The 18,242-nt window shown below is 41.6% G+C and overlaps 1 protein-coding gene across 3 annotated transcripts in view; it reads right to left on the bottom strand.

The window, feature by feature from the left end:
* The window catches only part of ches1 (checkpoint suppressor 1), a 108,358-nt gene that overhangs the window by 75,709 nt on the left and 14,407 nt on the right, over positions 1–18,242 (bottom strand). Inside the window, exon 2 of one of the 3 annotated variants that reach the window (XM_015948237.3) lies at positions 13,018–13,181. The exons of 1 other annotated variant lie outside the window; for it this stretch is intronic. The gene's annotated coding sequence lies outside the window, so the exon portion shown is untranslated. The remainder of the gene's footprint in view (positions 1–13,017; positions 13,182–18,242) is intronic. One more of the 3 variants, XM_015948238.3, reaches the window with a different exon arrangement.

The raw sequence follows: 18,242 nt of genomic DNA, 5'->3' as shown, positions 1-18,242 counted from the left end.
CAACTATGCATACCTCTCCTCCCTACCTCTTGAAGAGTCTTCGGAGTTGAGAGGTATGCAGAAAACCAAAGAAGTCCAGTTGCCTTCATTCAAACTCCCTTGGATTGCATTGAACATATTTGAGTAAAGCTTAATACTGCAGATTTTTGTATCATCTATAGTTAAATACACAAAAATAGGAATAGATGTAATGTAGTCTCATACAATAAAATATGTAGTCTTTGTTTTGAGCAGGATTAAACCTTATTCCCTCCTGTTGGCAAACTCACAGTGCAGATAACAAGCTCATGATGGTATAGTTAGGGGAACCAAGCCCCAGAACTTTCAGCATGAAAAATGATAGTGGGCTCAAAGCACATCACTAGAGCTGCTCCTTGTGTTGGATGTCCTGCTTCATGCTGCTTTGCAGAAGGACACTCTGTCTCATGTGCATATATGCTGCATTAGAGGACTGCATGTTTAAAACTCAGACTTAGTGGTTCAGCGTAAGCTGACCAATCCAACAATCAGAGATTTGGAACAGTTTGGTCTGAATCATCAGCAGCCAGCAACCATACAGCCACTCATAATCCTGCTCTTTAAAGATGGAGGACAATTCAGCTGAGACATCCACAAACAAACTAACGCAAACTGAAATGGACTCTTGAAGGTGACTTGTGTGTAAAGCCTGGAGGTGGCGCACAAGGATAGTGTGTGTGTGTGTGTGTGTGTGTGTGTGTGTGTGTGTGTGTGTGTGTGTGTGTGTGTGTGTGTGTGTGTGTGTGTGTTAGTGCGTGCGTGCGTGCGCAGAAAGATGACTGCAACAGTCAGGTCAAGCTTAAAAAAGCCCAGGCCCAAGGCTCTGCTGCATGCTTATAACCATGACACACAATGGGCCCAGTTGCATTTGTGCACGCTCTTTCTCATGCATCCTACTTTTATGCACAATACTAGGGTCAGAATGTGCGGGACCAAACTCTTCTATGGCCTCTACCAACGACCAAATCCAAATCACACAAAACACACTATGTATGTCAGATTTATACAAACTTCCAGAGCTCCAGTATAAAGACCTAACTGTAAATGGAAGACAGGTATTGATGTGGTGGATCTTCCACTGTTTGTAGGGATAAGAACTAATAAATTGATCTTAGTGATTTGAATCCGATATGATATTTTTGGGTCGATACCAATATCCGATATTAACCCTTTGATGCATGATGGTCACTACAGTGGACAGATACTTAAAATTGTTATTTATGTATTTTTGCTATTAAGCACAGCTGTTGAAGACTTTATTGCATTTGAACCCCTCCATTTGTACTTCAGTAAGTCAAGCCAACATATTTCATGTTCAGATTGCACACTGTACACTGAGGTGGACATGTAATAATTTGTAAATTACATTTTACAAAAAATATGTAAATATGAAATTTGTTTCATTCACACCTAAGGATGAATGAAAAAAATTGTTAAAAAAATCATGGTTGAAGATTTCATAATTCATGCATCAAAGGGTTAAGATCACTGTTGTGGTCGATAACCCATATTTGCCGATACAATATACTGACATTTATGCTTCTAAAATCAGCAGATTTAGTAAAGAATGAAAATTATTAAAGCTGAATTTACATAATTATGTACACACAACACACACATTTACGCTTTTGAGATGATTACATTCACTGTTTACATGACTAAACAATTACATATCACCCCCGTCACCCTCTGAAACAGGTAAACAAATGGAGACGAGATGGAAAAAATATCGGTTGTTAATATCGGCCCGGTTTTATTTATCGAACCGATACAGATATGTTAAAAAATTACTTACATCGGCCGATACCAATATTGATGCCAATATATTGTCCATCCCTAATCATCACCCATTCATTTCCAATACAGAATTCATGTTTGATGAATGCTATAAGACCCAGCAGGCCAACTATTTTAATAATTTTTATAGTAATAAAAGATAAGATTGGTTATCCGGCTGTTTTCACCTTTCCTTCCACTCCTGCTTCTTTTGGCCAGTGTCCTTTCCTCTCCCTCGGAGGCCTCCCTGTCTTTTCTCTTTGACACTGAGCAGACCCGTTGGTGCTTCATGCTCTTTTACAATAATATAGGAACAGAGAGACAGAACAAGAGAGTAAGATTGGAAAAAAGAGAGGGAGAGAGAGAAAGGCAGTCTGCCAGAAACACTTTGCGATATATCAAAGCAGCCAGAGCACAGCCAAGAGAGCTTTGATAGTGGGCAGGCCACAAAAGAGGAGAAAGCCTCTGTGACCTGTTTCAAGAGACGAGCGTTATCTATTGGGATTCCCGCATCGAGGGGAGAGCAGGGTGGACGATGCTTTGAGTTATTGTTTTTCAGCTGCTTGTCCCGCGGTCAAAAAATAAAAACAAATCTCTCTCTTCGAGTCTGTCCGTCTCAGCTGTCTCTTTCCTCCGGCTTTTCCACTTATCTGTAACAAACAGCAGCTCAGGCTTTCGGCCACTGGTCGAAAGTTTGTCCCTACAGCTACAAAAAACCATGGCAACAACCCCTGGAAGTGCATTTCCAGCTCCAAAGGTCCACCCCTCTCTGGCTTCACAAAGCCCCCTCCCCCAAAAGCCTGGACTGAAATCAATATCAAAAATTAAACTCCAGCTCAAAAAGTCCTGATTAAGAGAACAATTCCCTGACTCACTGTTTGTTGAGAAACTCATGACTTAAGAGTTTGTTAGATCACATTTGGCTCAGGAAGTTGTGAGCAAAAAAATGTCTCCTAGCTGAGAGAAGAAAACAGCGCAAAAACGAGAAGAAGAGAGTGAGGCAGCAATCTGTCAGGCGCCTATACGGTCCTCTCTGGCCTGCCTTTGCTGACGATACTTACAGCGCTTCTGCTGATGGTACAACTCTGCTTACATCCTTCACTCCTCCCTCCCACTCCTACAAGCTGTTTTTAACACCACACAAGATACCTTATGTCAACTGAAACCCACTCTGAATGCTGACAAAACTAAATTCACTAACTCACAAATGGGCTAGTTGAAATCTGGTCTCACACTTGGAGGAGTTGAACACTTGTTTAGTCAATGCATTTGCTGTGGTCTCTAGTATGCAGCAGTGTTGGGGAGTAACGGAGTACATGTTCTGCTGCGTAATTATGCGTAACTGTACTCGCCTCTGTCAGTGCGCCCCAGGGCAGCTGTGGCTAAGTCGTAGCTCATCCCCGCCAGTGTGTGAATGTGTGTGTGAATGGATGAATGATACACTGTAGTGTAAAGCGCTTTGGAGTCCTTACTCTGAGAGGCGCTATACAAGTGCGGGTCATTTATCATTTTTTACAGTTTCTATTTTAAAACATAGTGTTTAGAATAGTTACTTTTGTAATATCATTGGAATACTTGTGTTTTCCACTTTCAACCCGAAAGATGAATTAATTAATTTCGGGCAATGTGTGTTTCTGCTTTGTGTAGAATATATAGTCTGGCCACGGTCCACTGGCGGCTCTCAGTCATGGGGCGGGATCTACAGTTATCTCCGCATGCTATTGGATAACAAACAATGTGGCATACTCACCGCTACAGATGTCAGTCATTTACACAGTCCACCATACTCCATAAAGGAATACATACCTTTTCCAAATAAACCTCTATCTGCCTATATATACCATAGCACCATGTCCAGGAAGTAGTTACCCACATCACAGCTGTGCTTCAGACGGCAGGTGTTGGAGACTTAATTACTGATAATTGGACATCTTGCCCCGAATTGGATAACAGTAATGTGACTCTACCGCTGACTTGCCACATGGATGTTTTATCTTCACAGTAATACAAGCCTTGAGGAGCTTCCGCCAAGTTGCTAATGCTAATGGTTAACTTCTACTAGTTGAGACATAGCCTGCCATTTCCTGGACATTAAACCAACAACAGCCTTTCCCATCATAAGTCAGGATTTTCTGATCCTAGAGTTTCACCGTCTATTTTCTATCAGAAGCTAATGCAGCAAATAGGTGTAGGAGACTATTTTTATGTTCAGCCTGCATGAAAAACCTAGAGCGACTATTTGTAATCAGGAATAATCATCCAAGAAATGAGTTTTCAGTGTCCCACACCTTTAATGGAATTTGGTTTATTTGAAACTTATTTTGAGAAGTTGTCTCTAAATAAATCATGCAGGCAGATTATTTAACAAGCAATTCATCTGAATATTTTCACAGTGGCAGTATGTAGTTTCCTGCCGCTACTGGGCAGTACATACGTACATTTCAGGGTAGTTTTACACCATGTCATTCTGACCGTCACTAGTTGAAAGCGTATTTTCACTGGCAATAGGGGGTAGTACTTACCTAAATCATTGCAAGCAAACAGTATTTTTGTGTTCAAGTGAGACCTTAACAACGGATGGCCATAAGGGTCAAAAATCACTGTCAGTGGAACCTCCAGCAAAATGTCAATACATCAGACTCCCCTTCATCACTGGCAGCAAGCGAAGAGGTAAATGTGTAAAAGATCAATATTTATGAACGGTGAAAGTCTTGTAACTGTTTGTTAAAAATCAGAAAATGTATTTTTCCTTTTGTAGAGGGAAACATGACATCAAATATGGCGTCGGTAAGAGACTTAGACCTGCTCCCAAATATTTTAGATCTGATTTTTATGGTTATATGTTATGAAGCTGCCAACATTTTTCAACAACTGAGCATCATTTAATTCATTTTCAACAACATTTTGATGGATATTTCCAGAAATGAATGGTAAAAACTGACACATAGTCTCTTACAATCACATATATAAACAGTACAGGCCAAAGGTTTGGACACACCTTCCCATTCAATGTGTTTTCTTTATTTTCATGACCATAACCATTTACAAAGAGGCCAACAAGTGCTAAACACCTCTGGGAACTCCTTCAAGAGTGTTGGAAAACCATTTCAGGTGACTACGTCTTGAAGCTCATCAAGAGAATGTCAAGAGAGTGCAAAGCTGTAATCAGAGCAAAGGGTGGCTATTTTCAAGAAAATAGAATATAAAAACATGTTTTCGGATATTTCACCTTTTTGGTTAAGTACAAAACTCCACATGTGTGCATTCACAGTTTTGATGCCTTCAGTGAGAATCTACCATTGGTCATTAAAATCAATCATCAAAGTTACTATAAGATTTATGCTTTTGATGATTTTATGGAAAACTCTGACTGCAAACTGTAAATGTGAATCTGCATCCAGGTCACCATCTGAATAAACAATAAAGAATAATTCCAAGGGTTGGCTTTTTTTTGTGATATTTACATGCTATTGTTCAAAATGTTTGTGTAGACTCTTAGTTATCCAGGACACGGTCATCTTAAAGGTTTATTGAGAAACAACAAAAATGGTAAAAGGCCTGTATTTGGTATAGCTCCTTCTAGAGTCCTAGAGCCCATCAACGCACTTTAAAACACAATCAGTCATTCACACATTCACACCCTGGTGGTGGTTAACTACAGGGTAGCCACAGATGCCCTGGGGTGCACTGGCAGGCAGTGAAACAGATGGCAGAAAACACTGGTGTAACCAGTGACTCCGCCCCCTAGCCAATCAGTGCCCAGAATCACAATGCCGGCCCCATTCAGCCTTGCCAGATAATTTAAAGGAGCAGGGACTAAAAATAAGGAAGAAAATGAAGGGAAAATAAGCCTCACTTAAAGTTAAAGTTAAAGTCCCATCAGTTATCACACACTGATGTTTGTGCGAAATTTGTTCTCCGCATTTGACCCATCCCCTGGGGGAGCGGTGAGCTGCAGACACAGCCACGCTCGGGAACCATTTGGTGGTTTAACCCCCCCAATCCAACCCCGTAATGCCCCCCGTAACTCTCTGGGTTTAAATGGTTAATGAAGGTGGTGGATTTTCCATCTCTTTATTTGGTCAAGATTTAAATGATTTTGACAGCAAGCCTGCTTGTTTGTTGCTCAAGTGTTGCCTCTTGGACTGCATTCAAAGCAGTTTCTTGCCTTCGATTGTTTGCGGCTGTTGTGGTTTTTTTTTTTCTTCTGTTCTTGACTTTGTATATCTGGATGCTGAATCTTGGTCATCCTGTGTCGTCAATCTTAAAGCTGCAATCGGGAGTTTTCCCCTTTCAGGAATTATGTTTAATTTCTTCTGCCAAAGTGAGTCTTCTCATGTACTGTGATATACAGTAGACTCTAACCGTCCTGTAGAGCTTCATGCAATTTGAACTGAGCAACGTTCAGCATTAACCAGTAGAGTTAGACTACTGGTGATGTCAATCACAGAGAGCGCTCGAGCGTTTGAGGACGTACCTCGGCTGATGCAGAGTTGGCAAACTTTCTCATGGACAAGTAAGTCTTTTTCTTGGGCCAGTATTTGCTAAAATTACCCTTTACAGGGTTAACAAAATGTCACTCAGACCCCAGCGCCCCTTGTGGCCAGAATATCACACTTGCAAGTTGCCAGTCTGATCCCTGCTGGAGCAGAGCTGACATGGTGTAGCTGGAGTCTTCTTCCAGCACGTTTCCTGCATGTTTTAGATTGTGATTTGTTTGATTTAGTGATGAATCGCTCCTCTAGAAACTAATGAAGGCTGAGGAAACATTTCAGCTGTTAGATTAAGGTGTTAAAAAGGCAAACACACAGCGAGGAGATAGGTTTCATTTTCTGTTTAACTACAGTGAATTAATAACAGACACTAGGGGGTGCTAAAAGCAATCAAAACTGCAGTGTGCCTTTAAATTATAAATAAATGAATGTGCAACATAGCATAAGCAAAGTAATAGTAAAACCATGTATTTTAGCTCTGCTTGTCGGCTAGAGGAGCGCATTCATGAATAAGAGGCATTGCTTTCGGCCATAAGGTGGAAAGTGGGAACCACGGATGAGTGGGATACGTTTGTCAGCCACTAGATGGCGCAGTCAGATAAAGAGAAACAAACCGGTTTTCATTATTTTAACAAAGGCTGTTCTTACATTTGACATGAAGTAACTTTGCTCTGTGGTCTCTAGTGATGGGAATTCTGGCTCTTTTTAGAGAGCCAGTTCTTTTGGCTCAGCTCACCAAAAAGAGCCAGCTCTTTCGGCTCCCAAGTGGCTCCTCAGATTTTCTGTTGCGTAAAGTACATTTATAACCAAAATAATGCAAAACTATATGTAAAATGGTTTACTAATGCAAAAAATGCAATATATCAAATATTTATCATTTCTATGGATTTAAAAACTGAACACTTTAAGAAATCTCCACTTTCCGACTAATGGCGCTCATTTTCTCACCGTCTTTGTTGCACTCTCCTCTCTCTCTCGCTCGCCTTTTTCCTCCTCCTCATTCCCTCTCGTCTCCCTCCACCCGCATGTGCTCTGTTTGTGGACAGTCTGGATACGCAGTAACACATGTTGACCAATCGCCTGTAGCTTTCACCAAGGCAAGAGGGGAGGGGACGGCTCCCAATGACGAGCCGGCTCACTCTTAGAGCCGGTTCGTTCGCGACCGACACATCACTAGTGGTCTGTCCAAATGTAGTTCCCTTGATTAAAACTCAGAAGGGGCAAACCTTGGTTTCCAACATCTCTTTGTTGCACCTTTTGATCAACAAGAAAGGAAAAGTCATTGAGTGCTAATGACAGGAGTGGATGAGAAAAGAAGTGAAGAAGACTAAAATAGACAGGGTAGTTTTATTGTAGGGTCATTAACAGCAATTCAAAGTCACCTTTTTTGTTCAGTGTATGCTGTTTGACAGCTCCTGCCAACAGAATTATGGATTAGGAATGATGTTGCTGTGATTAGATGTGCAACTCAGGGAAAGACAGCACTTGATGCAGGGTTATGCTCTTATACATGCATAAAGAAAGAGATATGAAAAGATGTGATAACCACAGTTTAGATTTGGTCCAGATATTGACTGGATAGCACTAGGACCCTTTATTCTGTGTACCCATCAGATTTGAGTTGTTCTGATAAAAACCACGGGCTCCCCGGCTCACCCAGACGAGAGCAATGAATTCCCAAATTACCAAGCTTAAGATAACATACCTAGCTAAATTTCTGCTCTTTACAAGTCTCAGTTCTCTTTGTAGATATTCATCAAAGACTGTTTCACTCCGAACGTGGGGAACACATGAGATGGGAAAACAGAAGAACACACAATGTGGATCATATTAAGGTCTCTGATCTTCTACCTCTTTCGTTTTTCTGCTACATCCCTTTAGCCAGGGGTGATGTGTGTGTGAGAGAGGAAGAGGATAGCTGGCATAAACGGTACACCTTTGTTGGTAGGAGATTTTAACAGTAATGGGACGGGAAGACTTGAGCTTTATCTCCTCTCAGCCTTGAGCCTTGTGCAGCAGCTGCATTTTCGAGCTTGTTTTGTGCTTGTCTAAAAAGTCACTTCTAACTTTAGAGATTGTTTTATTTTTATGTGGCACCAAACCAGGACTAAATCTGCTTTTCACTTATCCCCACACTATTTTAAATCTTGGAGAGCAAAGGTAGGCACAATATATGAAAAATTATTACCGTTGGCACTATTGAGATTGTTATGGAAATTATATATTTCCTGAAAGCATTCACACACACACACACACACACACACACACACACACACTCCCATGTTTGGCAAAATCATATTTCAAGATTTTGCGTTGTGTAGAACAAAGACGTTTTGTTAATGAGTCATAATTTTAAACTTAGCAAGTTTTCTGTAGGAAATCCTGGTTATGCTGTGTAGTACCGAGTAAAACCTAGTAGAAAATGAATCAATGTACACAGGTTTTTTTTTAAATCAAGTATCCTCCCCCGCCCAGCTAGAGCTAAAGTCCACACCACCTCGTTTTCAGCAAAACACTCCAGTGCATTTTTAAGCACATTCTTAGGCATGCCTAGCCAGTACGTGGCAGTATCTCCCCAAATCTCCTGCTGCTTTGCCAAAACAACATTCCCTGGAATAACTAGTTGCAGGCACTAACCTTTGCCTGTGGTATTCTAGAGCAGTTACTGAGCTTGAAAAACCAAGAAAGTGAGTGTAAACACAGGTAGCACGTGACGTCAGAGCAATTTAGTCACAGGCAGTGACTGTCAGATCCTCACCACGCCCAATCCTCACCAGGCATGTGAGATCTGATACCCGTACCCTATTGGGTGGACAACAACATCCAACAACTCTCACTCACTACACTGATGCTCAGTCATTTCCTCACGATAAGAGTTCCTGAATCTAAGTTGTAAACCGAAAAACCGTGAGGAAAACCAACAATGAGGAAATATAAACAAAAATGTCACCTTTTTCACAATTCATTCTTAGAACCAAATAAATTCCCCAAAGCCTTCAACCAAATGGACAAACAGCTGATGACGGCCCACAGGCATAATAACAAATTTTTTGTGGAAGGCTGGTGAAAATGATCCCTCAGAGGTTCTTTTTTGTAACAGATGTTTGCAGGTGAGTCAAAATGTTAATTTCAGTCAGTGCTTCTGAGAATTAGCCCCAGCATCCAGAAAAAGGCCTTTTCTTGACAGGCAAATAAGAACTAAGCTCTCAAGCGTTTTCCCTTGTAATCGTGTTGTTGAAAGTGCAAAGAAAATTGGGAAACAGTATCTGACACTACAGCTCTCCAGTGGAACCTGTTCTAGTTAAATACCTTTAGATTTGCTTCAAGTTATTTAGGAAAAAAATCTGAAAAAATAAAGAAAGCACAACAGAACAGCACGGTTGGAGTGCTGGATTGTGGCCAAAAAGCTAAACTTAAAGTGACATTAACCACGTTTACATGTGCACATTTCATCGGATTCAACGCCCAATCAGATAAAATATTCTGCATGTAAACATGTCAATCGGAAAGTTCTGATCCGATTAGGCCCGATCGGAATAAAATTTCAATCCGATTGAGAGAGTTGGTTTTGTCCGATCCTCATTCCGATTGGCTTGCATGCACACAGCCATTCGGATTGTAGGAGTAAAATAATGCCCACTGCGCATGTGTGCAACAGCTAGCGAGCCTCCCCGCTGTCATTTAGACTGCCTGGCTTAAAAAAATGACGGCCTAATTAACGAGCGCCGGCTTTTAAATATGATGGTAAGCCGTCCCCGTTTCTGTAATATCTCATCCATAACTTGCATTTTGTGGAAGTTAAATAAAAAATCTGACTATTGTACAAATTTCTAAACAAACATGTTCAAGTCTGTACTGGAAACACGCAGGTTCATTTTGGGTTTGCAGCACGAATCCCCGTTTCTGTGAACACAGCAGCTGTTTCTGCAGCAGGTGGATGGAGACGTGCTCGTAAAGAAGACAGGGTGTCATCAGTTAAACAGACCCGGTTTGGGTTTAAGGAGACTGATGTTAAGTAGAAAAACATCCTCAGTTAAATGTTGTGGGTGACAATCTGTGTAAAGCATGTTAACGCAGATGAGATGAGATGCGGTTCGTTTAACACATGATGAACACAGGCTTCCAGACTTTCTGAACATCTCCTGTTATTTAGTTTGAACCAACTTTTCTCAACAGTTTCTGCTGATTGTCACATTTTATTAATAATAAATCACAACGGAGCTCAGTAATACCCCCCCAGCCCCTCTCCACGCAGCGCCTCGCCCAGCCGTCACATCAGACCCGCGGACCAGCCGATCAAGAAGCAGAGACAAGGATAACCCTCACTTATTTTAATATTGTCAACAATAAAATGCAGCAAAGCATAAACCTGCAGTTATTTACTGATGAAAACATCACTTCTATGAGCTCAATAAAATCATTGAAATGATTAAATGAATCAGGAAAGCAGGAAGTTTTTACATTTTTCATTTCATTTCATGACGTTTGTTTACTTTTTTTCGGGAAAGACAACTCTGCACATGCTCAACCTATTTAATCTGATAGAATACTTGGTAAATATGAACTCACGGCGTGATTGGATCATTTTAGTTAGTGTGCATGTAAACAGAGATCCAAGATTTGAATCGGATTAGGGAAATTCGGCGCATGTAAACGTGGCTATTGTGTAGTTTTTACCGTCAATTTCTGGAATTATCCATCAAAATGTTGTCGAAAATGAATGAAATGATGCCCAGTTGTTGAAAAATATTGGCGGCTTCGTAACGTATAACCATAAAAATCAGGTCTAAAATACACGGGAGTGGGTCTAAGTTTCTTGGAGATGCCATACTAGATTCCAAGTTTCCTTCTACGGGAGCCCACGAGGACAAAAAGCATTTACTGATTTGTAACAAACGGATACAAAACTCTTTCTTAATGTTGTTTTACACATTTACTTCTTCACTTGTTGCCAGTGATGAAACGGAGTCTGATGTGCTTGTTTTTTGCTAAAGTTTGCACTCCCCTGGGCTTTTTGACCCTAATGGGCATCCGTTGGTAAGGTCTTATTCCAACACAAAAATACTGCTTGCAACAATTTAGGTATCTACTGCCCCCTATCTCCAGCAAAAATACACACTATCACTTTAAAGGAGCCAGATCATACTGTTTAAAATTTTTGAACGCAAAGGTAGGCACAATATGTGATAAAACATTACCATTGGCATTGTCAAGGGCTGCCAAATCTCATGCAGGGAAACATGCTGTCTTCACAAGATCTCATGTCACACCTCCAATTTGTCAAGCTGAAAAGGTAAAGTCACCACCAGCCCTGCTCTAATGAACCAAGGAGGGACTCCACATGAGTGTGCACTCCACACTCAACCCGCTCTCACGAATGAAATAATGCAAAGATTGTCAGCCCTGTAGCTACTATGGTTGAATGCAATGAAATGCTTGCAATAAGCTGATTTAGCTAATGTTGTAATGTAGTTAGCTTTGTTAGTGAGCGTGACAGTTAAAGCTACAATAGCAAATCTGCAAAACAAGCTAGCTTAAAACTTTTATTTATCGTGCCTCTCAACAACATTCTAACTTAGTACAGCTAACAACAAATGAAATGTCTGAAGCCTCAGCCAAGAACACGGTTAGCAGTGAAAGCAACAATTGGACCATCCGGTTGTCGTCTTCCCAAACCACCGCACTTCCCTGGGCCCTCCACTCTTTTAGCGCTCATGCACTTTGCAACAGAACACCACTGGTGTGAGTTTCACAGCTGAATAATATTGGAGAGGGAAAATCCGCCTGCTGCTACCACTTCAAATTTAGGACAAAATACCCATTACCACAACGCAACACACCTTTTGAAGTCACGGACAACCAAAGACGTTTGGACCTACTGTAGAAAATGCCGACTGATGTTTTTTGCTCCCTTTTACTCTGGGAATGCGGGTTTGGGTGTCCAGTGAAGGTGGCCTGGGGATCACACTCGACGTGAGGAATAACAGATCCACATGTTTAAATGATAGATTGTTTGCAGATTCGCTATTTCAGCTTTAAGTCGGTTTTGATGTGCTCTTTAAATTTGAGTTCCAACTTCCAGGGTAAATGGAATACACAGAGCTGGGGTGTCAAAAGGCATTCTGGGAAGTGCAGTAAACACTAACTGAAGGCAGGCAGAGACGACATTCAGAACTTTAGTGTGAATGTGTTGACGATTTACGACAGCGTAGGAACTGCTCAGGGTGGAATTTTTCTCAGAGGCAGGATGTTCCACTTTTATACCCAACTGCAAGTTAAGCAAGCATTAATTATACATTCCTAAACACTCCCACACATGAAAGCCAGAATAGAAGAATAGAAAGGGGCAAATTCATAAAACGTGAACTTCCTCTCCTTCTTTCCCTTTTTTGCTGTTTCTCGACAGTTTCCTGTCTGCCTCTCATGGTACATTCAGCGCATGAACACCCGGAGTCAGCAAGTCTGGACACAGTTGCTAAATATGCAGTGCCGCATTCCCCCTTCGCTCTCTTTCTGCATTGCCTGTCCTCTTCCACCTTAAACTTTCCTCATTCCCCCATCCCTGGTTTCCAGTATCACTCTCCTTTTTCTAGTGCTCCATGTCAGCGCTCCCTAAAGTGCTGCCTTTGCTCTCCATGCTGCACTTTCATTAAGGGGCACTCCTTTGATAGCCCTTCATATAGCACTTAATCTTCATAACAATAAGAGCACTTTCTCTGCGACTAATCACCTTGAGGGGCCAGCCCAAAAGATCCTCCGCTAAATGATGTCATTTACCGTCACAGCTTCTGGTTGGCTTGAGCGTTGCGGCAGAGCCCGCCCCAGGTGTTAAATGACAAGGATGGATGGGGGTTCAGCGGGAGCAAGCAGGTCAGGCGGGCCAAGGGCATTCCTCTTAAAGGGAAGAGCAAAGAAAACACACAAGTTAGCGTGAGCACAAAGCTCTTTGCCTGGGAAGCAGAAGACGACATCTGTTTAGTTTCACAGTCAAGAGAGAGATGAATTGGACTATTGAACAAAGAGGAGGGAGGTTTGAATAACAGTATTTTACATGAATGAATCTTCAGGGAAATGACTGCTCCAGCGCTCCCTCAGCTTGCTATTTTCAGCTGCAGTGTGACAACAGTGTGTGTGTGTGTGTGTGTGTGTGTGTGTGTGTGTGTGTGTGTGTGTGTGTGTGTGTGTGTGTGTGTGTGTCACTCCCACAGTAGAGGTGCCTGTGTGCTATATTATGTTGTTGTGGGTGCACACATTACACACACACACACACACACACACACACACACACACACACACACACACACACACACACACACGCACACACACACGCACATACACACACACGTGCGCATCTGAGACTGTGAAATCACAGCTGTTCCCAGTTGCTATCCAGCAGTTGCACCATCATCTCAGATAACACACACACACACACACACACACACACACACACACACACACACACACACACACACACACACATTTATATACGAGTGTGAAAAGGGGGCTGTAACACCAGACTTTGGCGGGGTTGGAAGGTCATCAGGTGTATTGTGACAATGTTGCTTAGCAACCAACACATGACACGTACCATTTCCAGAGAGCGCTCCTGCATGGCCTTGAACAGATCTGAACGTTGTTATAATGAAAACGCTGACAGATGATGATGACTGTTTTGCAGCTGGCTCTCACCTGCTGCATGGTAACCACAGCAACACTGTAGAACAGGGGTTCTGAATCCTGATCCAGGAGGGCCAGTATCCAGCAGGTTTTAGTTTCTGTGCTCCAATACACTTTGATTCAATGGTTGAATCAGCTGTTCAGCAGCTAATCAAGCTCTGCAGATCCTGTTAATCACCCGATGATTGAAACCAGGTGTGTTAAAGCAGGTAAACAACTACAAAATGATGGATACCCTCCTCCAGGACCAGGTTAGGCAACCCTGCTGTAGATCAATGTGTGTCCTCAAGACAGTGTAAAACATGACTACATAGACCAGCAATTCCCAAGCTGGGGTTGGGTCATTACCATTATCATTTACCAGCATAGCAATATTACTATAATTCATGTAAACGCTAAAGTTTGGCTGTAGCGTCAAGCGCTTTGGAGTCCTCAGTGTCTGAAATGTTATTTATTTATTTAACTTTCATTTTATGAGGATGAAAACTGCTTGAGATGTGGCATCTTGTTTCGAGCGGGTCCTCAAACTATCCAACAAAACATAAAATAAGACAACAGAGTAATTACATAAACACAACTCACAATAACAACAGGAGAGAAAAAATAGAAAAACCCTGCTAAGCTGTGGCTCACCCATAATTATAACGAAGAGCATTTAATAAAATGACTGGTGTTCACTTTGCTCTTATTATATTTAGCCTTTAGGCAACAATTATAATGGTGTGACAAGTGATTTTCTAGATCACAAGTCTAATCTAGTGTGTATTATGGGTCAGGAGTTAAAGGTGTGGTTCACTCATTTGCAGTGGTCTCCAGCAGGAATGAATGCCTTGTGACTTGTACTCTGGGTACAAAAATCCCAGGGGCCTCATTTATCAAACGGACTTATGCACAGATCTGTGTGTGTTTCGAGCATAGGAACAATTCTGCGCATTGTGTGGTATTTATAATTTTGTACTTGTGCGTAGAAACATTAAATGTAAGAACATCTCCGACCGCGCGTAGGAACAGCATCTAGTGGCAGAACGGGGAAGCGCAATACCGAATGTCTCAGTCATCCAAATGTGTTTCTCATCCACAAATGTTATTATCCAGTATGTCATTTTGTCAGTGGAAAACCTGCTTTTTATCACAATTGGTGCCAAAATCAATAAAAGACCCCTGTGACTGACGGGGATCTGACATTTTATAATCGAAATTTCTGACTCATTTTTTCAATAAAGAGTAAAAGAAAAGATGTGTGTAGGTTGGTGAAATTCATGTGACTTTAAGAAGCTGTACCACCTTGAGTCACATGACAACGTGACTTGATGTAATATACGTGACAGCCCCATCTAGTGGAAAACTTTTGTTTTTGTGCATGCACGTAGTTATCGACCACTTATCGTTATCGAGGTGAAATCCTCAATATATCGTGATATTGATTTTAGGCCATATCTCACACCCATAACTTACAGCAACACAAGCAGTAAACAGAGGCTGGCGAGAGGGACGCAGACGAAATGGAAACAGGATATGCAAAATGGCTGGGGTGATGTACAACAACAACGCTGCAGCACAGCTTATTTGGTACGTACCGTCCTGTTTTACGGTGTTATGGGTGTTGCTTTGTGACGACGGTCTTGTCTTAACTGGTCACCTGCTTGTCCACCCATAATCAAAGGTCTAAGAGACTTGTCCAATAGGCTATAGCCAAGTGGTTGTTTAATATTGTTCCAGAGGCTGAATCAACGCTCAGCTGCCACACTGTTGACTGCGTGTGTCCAAATGCAGCAGCGATTCATTCCATGTCTCAAAAGAAAGAAAGTCAGTTATGTTCAGAAGAATAATCCCTTCATTAAATAAAATATCACAATGGTGGCTCCACAGTAAAACAAACACTGTAACTTTGTTTAATATGGGCCGTTTATATGTCACTCAACCAAACAACTGAGAGAAAATTAACAAAAAGGGAGTTTTCTGCTGTATTTGGAACAGCCAATGACTGCACACATAATCCCAGCCTTCCTAGACAACAGAAACAACTCCCACCTCTTGCTGCTGACTTTCAAAAGCCCGCTTCGCACACAACACCTATGGTTGCCTGATGAAGAACTGTCACCGCAGTAATGGCGGTGGTTCAACTTAGTTTCGGCTTGTAGTGGAAACGCGGCTATCGTCAAATCAGAAGTCTCATGTCTTATACAGTAAGATGAAGTGAGTGGGAAAGCATTAGTAAAAGTTAAAAGCAGTAGCCTGTGTTTTCTCCTCACTGCCCCCCTTTACGCGATGATGTCACATGTCAGCCCCTTTGACAGCGTCATCTCTGCTTTCCACTGTGTGCAGCGGAACAAAGCAGAGATGGCAGAGGAACTTATCGTTAAAAAGAAACTGCACAGTGTTGTGGAATAATTTGGAAAACTGTCACACTGAGCGAATCCTATCTCAGAGAATGCCAGTCACATACACGCACACACGCACGCACACACACACACACACACACATGTACATGCACATGGACACACACACGCAAACACACATGCAAACACACACACACACACACACACACACACACACACACACACACACACACACACACACACACACACACACACACACACACACACACACACACACACACACACATGTACATGCACATGGACACACACACGCAAACACACATGCAAACACACACACACACACACACACACACACACACACACACACACACACACACACACACACACACACACGCAAGCAGGGACTTTGGTGTTTACATCATATGGGAAGGTATTTTTTCCCCTCACACTGCCAGGGAACAGGCCCACGCACGGACACAGACGCTGACTAAGGCTCTAGGACTCCTTTGGGGTGGGGGAGTGTGTGTGTGTGTGTGTGTGTGTGTGTGTGTGTGTGTGTTCTTTGCTTGCTGAACATAAACTTTTAACTTAGCCGCGTGGCGTGATTTCCCTTTGGTTTGAGGTTAGAGAGAAAAAAGTGGAAGAAGACAGCAGAGGGTTTCGGCTTGTTTGCGTTTGTTTGTTGTGTGTGTGTGTGTGTGTGTGTGTGTGTGTGTGTGTGTGTGTGTGTGTGTGTGTGTTCAGATCTGTTAAAAGCTCCCAGTCCTTCCATCCCAGTGTTAGATGGCAGATGTTCAAAGCTTCAACTACAACACAATAGGCAGCTTATTTAGCCCAAGACACAAATAAAACAGTTTTCCTGTGTGCTTAAACATCCCTCGCCCAAACAGCAAGCTAAAACCAGATATTTTTGTTCAGCAGTGAAGAAGGCCAGCCACTTAAATCGCTTCTCCTTAATGATGTTTACTTTAGCTAAATTAAGAACTGGCACGTATGTTTCTGCACAAACAGCACAGCATCATCTCTTTTCCAATTTCACTTACTGCCTGCCTGTATTTGTTTCTCGGGATGGGAATCACAAAAGGTCACTCTGTTAAAGAAGGAGGGCATTGAGGTGATGAAGTTTACAGTTGTGAGATACTGGTGAAAACATTTCAAAGAAATCTCTGTCAGAGCATCGTAAAAACCAGTTGTGTGTCTTAGAAGCATCATTAATGAAGTCTTACGGTCATAAAAAAGTTGCTATTGAAACGAATTTGAAGTGTGTTTTTGTGTGAAAGTTATAAATAACCACCATTTTATTTTTTCAGGGTTTCCTCTACATGTAGTTGAGCGTAGCCCATCGCAACAGCAAAGCTGCCACACCTTCAGAGTTTTTTTTTATAAATATGTTAAAACAATGTAAAGCATTTTATATAAATATGTGTGTGTGTGTGTATATATATATATATATATATATATATATATATATATATATATATATATATATATATATATGTACACACACACACACACACACACACACACACACACACACACACACACACACACATAAAAAACTCATGGAACAGGCCTGGCCAAAAATTCTGGTACCGCTAACTTAATACTTTGTAGCACTACATTTTGAGGCAATAAAACGATTCCTGTAACTATCAATGAGATTTCTGCACCTCTCAGCAGGTATTTTGGCCCACTCCTCATGAGCAAACTGTATGGAATTAGCTGAAACATGCCATCTGGAAAAAGAGCCCTTCAAAGAAGTTCAATAGGATTGAGGTCAGGCCTCGTGATTTTTATCTTGAGAGGCACTATAGAAAAGATTTCTTCTTCTTCTTCTTCTTCTTCTTCTTCTTCTTCTTCTTCTTCTTCTTCTTCTTCTTCTTCTTCTTCTTCTTCTTCTTCTTCTTCTTCTTCTTCTTCTTCTTCTTCTTCTTCTTCT

The sequence above is a fragment of the Nothobranchius furzeri genome, chromosome 2 (assembly GCF_043380555.1).
Source record: "Nothobranchius furzeri strain GRZ-AD chromosome 2, NfurGRZ-RIMD1, whole genome shotgun sequence".
NCBI classification, from domain to species: Eukaryota; Metazoa; Chordata; class Actinopteri; order Cyprinodontiformes; family Nothobranchiidae; genus Nothobranchius; species Nothobranchius furzeri.
This window is presented reverse-complemented; position numbering and strand designations above follow the sequence as displayed.